This window comes from Tenrec ecaudatus, chromosome 7 (assembly GCF_050624435.1).
Source record: "Tenrec ecaudatus isolate mTenEca1 chromosome 7, mTenEca1.hap1, whole genome shotgun sequence".
NCBI lineage: Eukaryota > Metazoa > Chordata > Mammalia > Afrosoricida > Tenrecidae > Tenrec > Tenrec ecaudatus.
In genome coordinates, this window is record NC_134536.1 from 113,856,346 (window position 1) to 113,868,413 (window position 12,068).

Genomic DNA, 12,068 nt, shown 5'->3' on the forward strand with positions numbered 1-12,068 from the left:
TCTTTTAAATTAGGCATGCTCTTTTTGTTAAACAGAACTTCATTTTCTTTTTTTCTCGTTTCAATTTATCTCTCTTAGAATAGTTAAAATAATCCCTAAGTGTTTTCTTAAACCCTCAGTCATTATTCTGAAAACCATGTTTTTGTATTATAGACCGTGTTTCTTACAATTGTGCGTCATATAGGTGTCCTTAGATGCCTTTAGTTGAAACTGCTAAATGCCTGTTCAGATACTCTTCCCCAGGAAATTATTATTTATAGATGAGTAGAAGCTAACATATGAGAAGATAGACCCTGCCGTGTCACTGTGTAATGACACATGAAATTGAATTAAAGCCTGTTCCACTCTGTCAAGAATCAGCTAGTAGAACATGTAAGAGGGAAGGACAAACAATTCTAGGATATAAGGCTCTGAGATCCATGCTTGAATTGCTAAAAAGAACTTCAAGCTTCCATTAACATTGTCCTCTTTTGGAATTTAAAGCAGGACTTTAGTTTATCTCCTGTTCACTGTCAGTGGTGATTGAGAGAAGAGAGCAAAAAAGACTTTAAAGTTCCATTTAGTACCCTATAACATGTAACCTATTGGTGCCAGATAAAGATTAATGGATAATTCATATTTACATGTATTTTGTAATCCGTCTGTTCCGGATGCTGAGAACAGATAAAAGGAACGAGGGAAACAAGAGTGTCACCTCTGTGACCTCATTAGCTCTCTGACCATTTCACCTTTTGGCTCTAACTAACCTGGATTTGAAGACACCGCTTTTCCTACAACCCTCGTTTTACCACCCCCTCACCCTCCTCTAGACCTGGGCACATGGTCTTCTTTTGTTCTTATTGGGACTGCCACACCATTTCTCAGCCTTCCTCCTTCAAAAACCTCACCACTTCGACAGCCCACGTCCTGAGACTTTGCCTTCCCTTGAAATGCTCCCTCCTCCTAGTTGGTCCATCAGTTTCCTTTATGTTACCTTTCTTATTGGCATAAAGCGTTCTGGCACAAAAACCTGCCTTACTCTCTCCCATCTCGACCCACATCTGTTTCCAGAACTGTTCCATTCAATTGCTCTGCTTCGCCTCAGAGGAAAACTTCTAAGAGTTGCTTATATTTGCTAGTTCCATCCTCATACGTCTCATTTCCTCCTCAAACCTTTCCACAAGTGTTTTCTTCCCCGCACTTCTTTGAAACTGCTCTCAAGAAGGTCACAGGGCCCTCTAGATGATCGTTTCGGCTTCGTCCTGCTTAATCTTTCAGCCATTCAACACAGTTGACTACAGACACTGGTTGTTGTATTCCGCTTCACTGTCTTTTGAAGTGAAGGGGATGTGCTAGTCTGGGTAAACTAGGAAAGCAAAACCACAGAAACTCATATGTATAAGAGAGAGTTTTATATAAAGGGTAAGTGTACATTAAGAAAGCATCCCAACCCAGTGCTGTCCAAGCCCATAAGTTCAACAATAGCCCATATGTCTGACACCAATCTACAAAGTCCTCCTCCATCTCACAAAACACACACAATGATGCCTACTGCAGGAGGAACGCTGAATCAGTGCGCAGGTAAGCTCACCTCTCAGCGCTGGCAGGGGTCTCCACACAGCTGCTCTAGCACCCAAGGCTGCATCGGGGTAGGTCCATGCGGCTTCTCAGGGATGTCTCACAGAAAGTGAGCCTTGCCAGCTGAAGCAGGGAACTGGCTAAGGCAGCTGCACCCTGGTCCCACCAAAGCAAGAGACCTGAGAACTAGAGAGGCGAGGCTCACTGATAAACATGTGTTTATCAGCCAGCTTGGCACAGTAAACCTTAAGTATCTCAGGTACTGGTGTTTTTAAAAACCTGGACAACCCAACATCACGGAAGTCTGTTGGCGCCATTTTTCTAACCTTAGTGGTGTGTGTCACATTTAGGTAATTCTCACAGTATTTCAAACTTTTTTGCCCAGCAGATTACACGACAACAACAGCTTAACTGCTATCAAGTCCATTTCAACCCATAGTGACCCTATTAGACAGGGTGGAACTACCCCTTTGAGTTTTCAAGACTTTATAAGTCTTTTTTAAAATCATTTTTATTGGGGGCTCTTACAGCTCTTATACATCAATTGTGTCAAGCATATTTGTACATACATTGCCATCATTTTGAAAGCATTTTCTACTTGAGCCTTTGCAATAGCTCCTCTTTCTCCCCCGTCCTAACCTCCCCCTCCTTTCCCCCTCCCCCTCCTAACCCTCCCCCCTCTCCCCTCTTCCCACACCATAAGAGGGTTGGGGAGGGTATGTAAGGGTGCCCTGGATTTTGTGAGCAGCAGTGTTTAAAAATAGATGAGGGACATTGCAACAGCAGTATGCTCTTCTTGAAGAAATATATACATATGGACATTCCATTTGATAGTGCTGTATATTTTGGTGTAAAGTTTCACATAAACACATGAACATTTACAATTTTATGAAGGTTTTAACAATGATTTTATTTTAAGTACCTTGTATCTAAAAATTGATTGGTAATCTGTTAGGTCTATGAGAAATAGGATGACTAAATGCAGCTTTTAAATATATATCTTACCTTTTTCCCATTAGAAAATAGAGATTTATAAGTTATGACATTTGAAACTTAAAAAAAATAAACACCCACATAATTATACTAACATGCTTGTGAACAAAGAAATTGTCTTTCCAAATTGGTACCAAGGAACAGCTTCCACTGACTGCTCGAAGAAACTGTTTCGGTCCCTGGAGAAATTAAGAGTGGCACAACTCTCAGCTGTCACCCTATTATTGCCACTACTACTTCCTGGGTCCTTAAAGGCTTCTTTAAAAACGGCTTAGTGCTAACTCGGCCCTCCTCGTCAACTTCCTGTTGTCAGTATCCATGGCTGATTGCTGGGAGCTGGAGGTCACATATGCCTCCTCTCCAACTTTTTTTTAAAACCAATTCTGTTCCCTGTTGTCTCTGCCACAGCACTCTACACTTCTCAGCTGAGTCTGATATTTCTTTTTAAAAAAAAATCATTTTGGGGGCCTCATACAACTCCTATCATAATCCATCCACACGTCAATTGTGTAAAGCACATTTGTACATTTGTTGCCCGCATCATTCTCAAAGCATTTGCTATCCACCCAAGCCCCTGGCATCAGGTCCTCATTTTTTCCCCTCCCTCATGAACCTTTGATAATTTATAAATTATTATTTTATTGTATTTTGCTCTGTCCCAGGTCTCCCTAAACCCACTTTTCTGTTGTCCGTCCCCCAGGGAGGAGGTCACATGTAGATCCTTGAAATCGGTTCCCCCTTTCCAACCCACTCTCCCTCTACCCTCCCAGTATCGCCACTCACACCACTGGTCCTGAAGGGATCATCCGCCCTGGATTCCCTTTGTTTCCAGTTCTCATCTGTACCAGTGTCCATCCTCTGGTCTAGTCAGACTTGCAAGGTAGGATTCGGATCATGATGGGGGTGGGGGTGGGGGGAGCATTTAGGAACTAGTGGAAAGTTGTATTTTTCATCGTTGCTACATCGCACACTGACTGTCTTGTCTCCTCCCCAAGACCCCCTTCTCTAAGGTAATGTCCAGTGGCCTACAAATGGGCTTTGGGTCTCCACTCCGCACTCCCCTGCTCATTCACTATGGTAATATGTTTTGTTCTGATGATGCCTGATACCTGATCCCTTGACACCTTGTGATCGCACAGGCTGGTGTGCTTCTTCCATGCGGGCTTCGTTGCTTCTGGGCCAGATGACCACTTGTTTACCTTCAAGCCTTTAAGACCCCAGACGCCTTATCTTTTGATAGCCGGGCACCATCAGCTTTCTTCACCATATTTAGTTGTTCACCCACTTTGTCTTCAGCAGTTGTGTTGGGAAGGTGAGCATCATAGAATGCCACTTTAATAGAAGAAAGTATTCTTGCATTGAGGGAGTACTTGAGTGGAGGTCCAATGTCCCTCTGCTACCTTAATACTAACCCTATAAATATATGCACATAGTTCTATTTCCCCATCCTCATGTATAAATATATTTGCATATGTACATGTCTTTATATAGACCTCTATAAATACCCTCTGCCTCCCAGCTCTTTCCTTTATTTCCTTTGATTTCCCTCCTGTCCCACTATCATGCTCAGTTCCCCACCAGGGTTTCAGCAATACCTCTTGGTTACATTACCCTTGATCATGCCCAACCAGGCCTCCCACACCCACCTCACCACCGATTTGGATTGCTTGTTCCCTTGAGTTTGATATTTCATTGCCATGTCCCACCACTAACAGACTACACTCAGTGTTACAGGATTAGGGACGTGTGATAGGTAACATTTTTAGGATTGGAGAAGACAAGCCATAGTGTTTTGGCCAGGACAGCTTCTTGGCCGTGCTCACAGAGCTGGCCCCTGCATGGCTCTCGGTCACTTTCTTAGCCCTGGGACCTCTTGGGCTGGCTCATCCTCTGCCCTGCTGAACAAATGCTGCACAGCTCTTGAGGCTCACTGATGGTTCGTTCCCAGAGATAACATTCTGCACGTTGCCCCAGGGTACTACTTACTACCTCTGTGGCTCAGCAAGCCTAGCTCTGCTGGCCCGAGACTCGAGGCACCCCACTGCCAGCACTTCTCCGCCATAAGCAGTCAGCTTCCTCTTTCCCTGGGCAGGAGCTCAGCACACCTTCTCCTGCTTCTGCCCACCTTTTCTCTGCCACTCTTTCTACCCATCTTCCCCCCCCCACCCCCCCCCCACCCCCCGTGCCTGTCTCTTGCGTCTTGGCGGTTCTCACCCCAGCAATCTTGGTTTCAGAGTTTGTGTTCAGCTTTTGGCTCTCTGGTTCTTAGTAGTATTGAGATTCTTCATCCTCGCCTCTCTGCTACGACTTTGGAATAACTCATTTTAAACCTTAAAACTTACTGCCTTTGAGTCTATTCCAACTCACTGCAAAGCCTAGCAGAATGGCAAATCTGACCAGTTTCCTCAGTAGGGTTTTACGTAACTTACTTGCATGATTCTGCTTTCATGGGGACACCTTACAACTTACTTATATTGTACTTATATTGTTAGCAAGCCCGCTGCTTCCCTGGGTAGGCTATAGCGCCTCATTTGCCTAATCCTCCCAAGTTATTTGGTGGGGATTATAAGATCCTGGCAAGAAACTCCACATAAAAAGTCAATCTACAGAATTTCGGCTTCCCACCTGCACTGGCATCTCCTTCTGGGCCTCGGCTCCAGTTTGCATCTGGATAGTGGTGTGAAATGGGGAGTGTGTTCCTTCCCCAACTTGTTCTGAAAGTCTTGCATTTTTATCAAATTAAGGATTTCGTCAGCATCAACACTCTTAATTGCTAGATCTTAAAGGTAAAGTTTGACGGAGTCCTCCCTGGTGATGTCGTGGCTTTGGTGTTGGGATGCTATCCACAAGATCAACAATTTAACCCATCACCCATACCATACCGCAGGAGAGAGATGGGCGCTCTCCGCTCCTGTAAGTCTGTACAGTTGTACAGGAAGGGGCAATTCTGCTTGTTCTGTAGAGTCACTGTGAGTCAGAATCCATTCAGCTGATTTAATCAAAACAGACCAAAATTAGTACGTGGGCAGTTGTATTCTTGAATAGAGATGATTTGTGGGTTTTTAAATATTAATCTCAACTCCTTTAGCCCACTCCCATGCCTCCACACAGGAGGAAGCAAAACACCGACCAGTAGTAACCATGATGTTCCCGGCTTTCTTCTTCCCTCCCCGTGTCTCGGAAGTCTCTGTGTGGGATGCGTGTTCTGCCACAGAGGAGTTGGGGTCGCAGAGGGAGTAGGTTAGATGCTTTCATCTTAAGCTTTGGACAGCTTGATAAGGCAGTCTTATTTTTATTAATATTTGCAAAAATTACCTTCAGTAAGTATCTCAAAATAATAGTTCAATTTTTAAAAATAGGTGAAACGGGCCCGAAATGGAACATTAATTTGATCTGTGAATAAATGAAAAGGAGATGTTGGAACCACACTATTTAGTACACCATTTGGATTCCTTACGTTTAAAACAACCAGGAAGCTAAAAGTATTTACATTTTCCACTCTAGCTGAAGTATCCTTGAGAGACTTTCTTAAGCTGATGTAATCAAAACTGACCAAAATTAGTATCTTTAAGTTAAAAAATTGCAACTCATCTAGTTTGTTGTACGTATTATAGTACAGCATGTTTTTTACATCTCCACAAATCACAGTGTCTTTTGAATAGGTCTACAATCACCATTCTGTGCTAGAAACCATCAAGAGAGCCTATAATTACTAATATTTACATCTTAGTTAACTTTGGATGTTGTTAAATTACTTTCCACTGTGTTTCATTTGAACTTTAAATATCTTTAAATAGTTTTGGTTTCCCTATACTTAACATTTTAACTTTAAACAGTGATCTTAACACATAAAAATAGGTGTATTTTTAAAGCTTTTATTCCTATTTTTTGTAATCATTTTACTGGGGGCTCGTACAGCTCTTACCATAATCCATCCATCCATCATTCTATTTTAGGCGACTGGAGTGGTGAGGAGGATGGGATCTTAAGGCAGGTCTTCATCTCAGCTTCTAAGATGTGAGATGTGAGTATTCTGTTCCATCAGAATGCTTTTGGTTGCTGGTAGCAACTGGAAGCTAGCGTAAACAGGGAGGCTTCCTAACTTGCCTAGTTAACCAGCCTGGAGGTGGTGTACCCAGCCAGGCCTCCCACCCTGAGTGGAGTTTATCCTCACCTGGGTGGTGGTTGCTGCCATTGGCAATGCTTTGTTCTTATTGGAAGGAAGGGGAAGAAGTATTGGAACAACAGTCCAGATGCTCTGAGCTTTTCTCTGATTAGGCACCTTTGATTTGACTGCTGTAATTAGAAGAGTGTGATTACTGTAATTGGCTGTGCCACTCTGGACTTCCCTTAAGAACAGCAGATGAGGCAGACTGCTGTACAGTGAGGAGGAGTAATTTCCCCTAGGTGGTCTTAGGAAAGGAAGGGAGTTTGTTGCTAATTAGCAACCAGCTTACATAATATACTTATTGTAGATTCAGATAATGATGCAATTAAATAGGGTAAAGACTAGGAAGAGAAAGTGAGGCCCTTGAAGAATGGGTTGACTTAGATTTAGATTTGGTGGTTGAAATTCTGTGCCCTACCATATTATAGCTCCTTGGTTAAAGCCCTAGAAGTGTATTGGGAAAAAAATTTAAACTTATAAATCATTTAAAAAGCCTATTATATCAAAAACCCTTGTCTAAAAAAAACATTTTTAGTAGTTGGAATTTTGGCTTTTAATTATACAGTGAGATATGGTTTTCTTATAAATAGATTACAACAGATGTTCAGATCATATTAGGAATTCTTTTGGGATCTCAGATAGCCCCTTTAAGTCTCTTAAGAAAGTCTAGACAATAGATACCAGTGCCTGATCGGTACAAAATTATGTACAAAATTGTATATATATATCATTGAATTTTGGTTCTGTTCGTGGGGAGGGGTTGTTTCTGAGGCACAGTGTGTCATATGAAATTATAGAAATGAGTCTGAGTATGCACATAGAAACACTTAGTTTTGTTTTTTTTTTAACATTTTATTAGGGGCTCATACAACTCTTATCACAGTCCATACATATACATACATCAATTGTATAAAGCACATCTGTACAGTCTTTGCCCTAATCCTTTTCTTTTTTTTTCTCCTCTTTTCTTTTTTTACATTTTATTAGGGACTCATACAACTCTTATCACAGTTCATACATACACTCACATCAGTTGTATAAAGCACATCCATACATTCCCTGCCCCAATCATTCTCAAAGCATTTGCTCTCCACTTAAGCCCTTTGCATCAAGTCCTCTTTTTTTTTTTCCTCTCCCTCCTCGTTCCCCTCTCCCTTATGTGCCCTTGATAATTTATACATCGTTATTTTGTCATATCTTGCCCTATCCGGAGTCTCCCTTCTCCTCCTTCCCTGCTGTCCCTCTCCCAGGGAGGAGGTCACATGTGGATCCTTGTAATCAGTTCCCCCTTTCCAACCCACTCGCCCTCCATTCTCCCAGCATCGCCCCTCACACCCTTGGTCCTGAAGGTATCATCCACCCTGGATTCCCTGTGCCTCCAGCCCTCATATGTACCAGTGTACAACCTCTGCTCTATCCAGCCCTGCAAGGTAGAATTCGGATCATTGTAGTTGGGGGGAGGAAGCATCCAGGATCTGGGGGAAAGCTGTGTTTTTCATCAGTACTACTCCACACCCTAATTGACCCATCTCCTCTCCTGAACCCCTCTGTGAGGGGATCTCCATTGGCCGACACTTGGGCCTTGGGTCTCCACTCTGCACTTCCCCCTTCATTCAATATGGTGTGTGTGTGTATATATATATATATATATATATATATATATATATATACATACATACATATACACACATATATCTTTTTTTTTTTTTGCATGATGCCTTATACCTGGTCCCTTGGCACCTCGTGATCCCACTGGCTGGTGTGCTTCTTCCATGTGGGCTTTTTTGCTTCTGAGCTAGATGGCTGCTTGTTCACCTTCAAGCCTTTTAAGATCCCAGACACTATCTCTTTTGATAGCCGGGCACCATCAGCTTTCTTCACCACATTTGCTTATGCACCCATTTGTCTTCGGCAATCCTGTCATGGAGGTGTGCAGCCAATGATATGATTTTTTTGTTCTTTGATGCCTGATAACTGATCCCTTCGGGACCACTCGATCACACAGGCTGGTGTGTTCTTCCATGTGGACTTTGTTGCTTCTGAGCTAGATGGCCGCTTGTTTATCTTCAAGCCTTTAAGACCCCAGTCACTATCTCTTTTGATAGCCGGGCACCATCAGCTTTCTTCACCACATTTACTTGTTCACCCGCTTTGGCTTCAGCAGTTGTGTCGGGAGAGTGAGCATCATAGAGTTCCAAATTAATAAAAGAAAGTATTCATGCATTGAGGGAGTGCTTGAGTAGAGGCCCAAGGTCCTTCCGCCACCTTAATACTTAACCTATAAATATAGACACATAGATCTATTTCCCCATCCTCCTATATATATTTGCATGTACATGTCTTTGTCTAGACCTCCATGAATGCCCTTTGACTCCTAGCTCCTTCCTCCATCTCCCTTGACTTTCCTCCTGCCCTACTACCATGCTACGTCCCCACCTGGGCTACAGCTATACCTCTTCTCTACGCAACCCTACCCTTGATCATTCCCCACCAGGCCTGCCACTCCCCCCTAACTACCATTTGGGGTCCCATGTTTTTCCCTTGTCCCTGGGTTTGTTAACACCACTTCCTTACCCCCCCTAACCCCCCACCCTAAGTCCCCCCGGAACTGTCCGTCCCGTTGTTTTTCCTCCAGATAGTTCATCCAGCCTGTCCTATTCAGACAGACCCGTGGAGACACTAACATGCATGAAAACAAGACAGAAGAAAACAAAGCAACAGTATACAAGCAGACAACAAAACAACAAAAACAAACCACTGACAAAGAACAAAACAAAACAGTTCACAAGAGAAAATCTTGTAGTTAATTCAGGGATCGTTTGCTGGCCCTTAGGAGCGTTTTCCAGTCCAGTCTGTTGGGGCACCACGCCCTGGCCCCAAAGTCCACTTTCAGCATTCCCTGGGGACCTTGCCACTCCATTCCCTTGCTGTTCCGCTGCACTCCCCCCCAGTGCTTTGCCTCGGTGTGGTGGGATCAGGTGGGGCTCAATTCCCACACTGTGTCTCCGGTGCTGTCCCCTGTATCGCCCTTAGTCACTGAGGGGCATCATTTCTCATAGTGGGGCCAGCCATGTTGTTCTCTAGAAACAGTTTTAAAGGAAATTCCTTCTTTTCCCAAACACAAGGAACCCTGCTGGCAAATGGTTACTCCAGCTACTCACCCAGCCATAAAGGTCATGAGTTGGAATCCGTTAGCTGTTCCATGGGCAAAAGATAGGGCAGTCTGCTGCTTTCATAAGAATTGACAGCCTTGGAAACCGAGTGAGCCATTCAACTGTGTCCTGTGATGTGCAGGTCTCTCTAGATAAGATAGTGTGAATAAATAATCGGGAGGAGGAAACAACGGGAGGGATGGTGTCATGGGACATGGGATACAGGGAAGTGGGGGGAAAGGAAGTGATGTTAACAAACCCAGGGACAAGGGATATGTGTTTGCTCACACCTCCACCTGGTGTCCTCATAGCTGGCTAGAAAAGCCAGGCCCGGAAGGAGAGAGGTGGAACAGGAGCACTGCCTGCTGGTAGAGCCCATTTGGAGGGCACATGTTGAAAACGACTTCTTTGTCTAACTTTCTGGGTTTCCCATTCTTGGGGACTTCTGAGGAAACATGTACTGTGTTCTGGTCGTTGGAAGCCTTCTACCTCCCTATTTCAGTGTGCTAAGTTCCCATCACCTCCTCAGTGGCTCTCTGGGGCATGGTCACCCCGTGCTTGCTGCTGCTTCAGCATGGTTCATCTCTATCCATAGACAATTCATATGCCACTGGTGGCGATTCAGTAACTGTAAATGCAGCTTGCTTCTCTCTGCCTTGCTTTTTCACTCTGTCTCCGGCTGGCTCTCTTCAGGGGACCTCCACGCCAGGGTACCCTCGCATTAGGCTCCTAAAGTGGCCCTACTGAAACTCATTTGTTCTAGGTTTGGGATGAAAGAGACAGTAGCACCCCCTTCCCAGGCCAACTCTCACCACCCCATGCCCACCCCTTCTTGGAAGAAAGGTTAACCTTTAAAAAAATAAAAAAGCCATCCTGGAGGGAGTTCCAGAGTTGTACAATGGGTCTACAGTCATTTCCTTTGTGATAACGATCCAGCTCGCCCTCTGCAGTCAGAATTTGCTTGAAAAGGACCCCTTGTGAAGTTTAAAAGAGGGTTTCAGAAACAACTTTTTGGTCATGAGGATTTTCCTAACCGTAAAAGAAACATTATGCATCGTAAGTGGATAATAACATTTTAACTAGCTGGATGAATGATAATCTGAGGGAATTGAAACAAGTAGTTGTCCAGTGTTCCCCAGGATTACTCTAGCCAGAAAAGTAATTCAGGTCTTTTTTTGGTATATATTTTTAAATTGTAATTTATATAGATCAACTCATGAGGTGGGTGTAGATGTACTTAGATGATAACCCTCTTGCAGAGATTTGTGCCCCATTCTTTCTGAAAAGTCTATTCTTAGGACTTGTGTCAGTTTGTCTCCTGCTGTATGTTTCTTTAGTCCTTGAAGTGAGTGTGTGTGTGTCTTAGTGTCTTCTTTAGGCCGGCTAAATCCAGTTACCTCCTTTGGCTTAATCGTTACACAGGAGAAAATTATTCTCATGGTGATTGCCTTTAAGGCCGCTGCTGTGTTAGTTGAAGTGTCTCCTTGCTCTCTACCGCAAGCACTCCGTAGCACAGCTGCTGAGTGTAGTTAGGTGATCCCAAGATCAAGCAGGAGTGACGGAAGAGAGTGCGGGAGAAAAACCCATGACGGTTCATTAGAGGCTGGCTACCCCTCTAAGGATTTACATTCTGGGAAATCTACTCTCTCTTGTAGGATTGATATGAGTTAGAGTCAACTCAGCGGCAGTGGGAATGAACTAATTATTGTCGGCCACTGGGGACCGATCCTTCTGGGGAAGTGTGTAGACATGCCTCAAGATTGTTCCACTAAAGGGAGGATGGGGTATTTATTCTGCCCATCCTCCAGGGATGCACCTCAGCCACGAGTCCTTCCCAAGCACCAGCAGCAGCATTAATACAGAAAACCAGACTCACCTACTACCGCTCAGGCTTAAAAGTGGAACATGAACAACAGGCCCAGAAGTCTTCCACAGCTGCTGTGAAACCCACCGGGTGGAGGGGCGTGGCGAGGGCTACAGGTGTCTGCTATTCCATCCGTGTTTACCTGCCTTGATTGCTGACACGAGTAGTTCTCACATCCCCTTCCCAACCAGACAAGCCGTTTAACGTGTTCACATTCTTTTACGCTCTCCACACCCTGTTCCCCACTAAAAATTTAATTTGAGGAATGTTTTGAGCATTCTGCTTCATTTAATCCTTGATTTCTAAAAGAGTGTGGTCTTTTTCCAAGTTAATT

General features: G+C 43.9%; 1 protein-coding gene across 2 annotated transcripts in view; it reads left to right on the plus strand.

The window, feature by feature from the left end:
• Window positions 1–12,068, plus strand: part of RAB23 (RAB23, member RAS oncogene family) — a 37,833-nt gene that overhangs the window by 14,635 nt on the left and 11,130 nt on the right. The gene's annotated exons all lie outside the window — the stretch shown is intronic.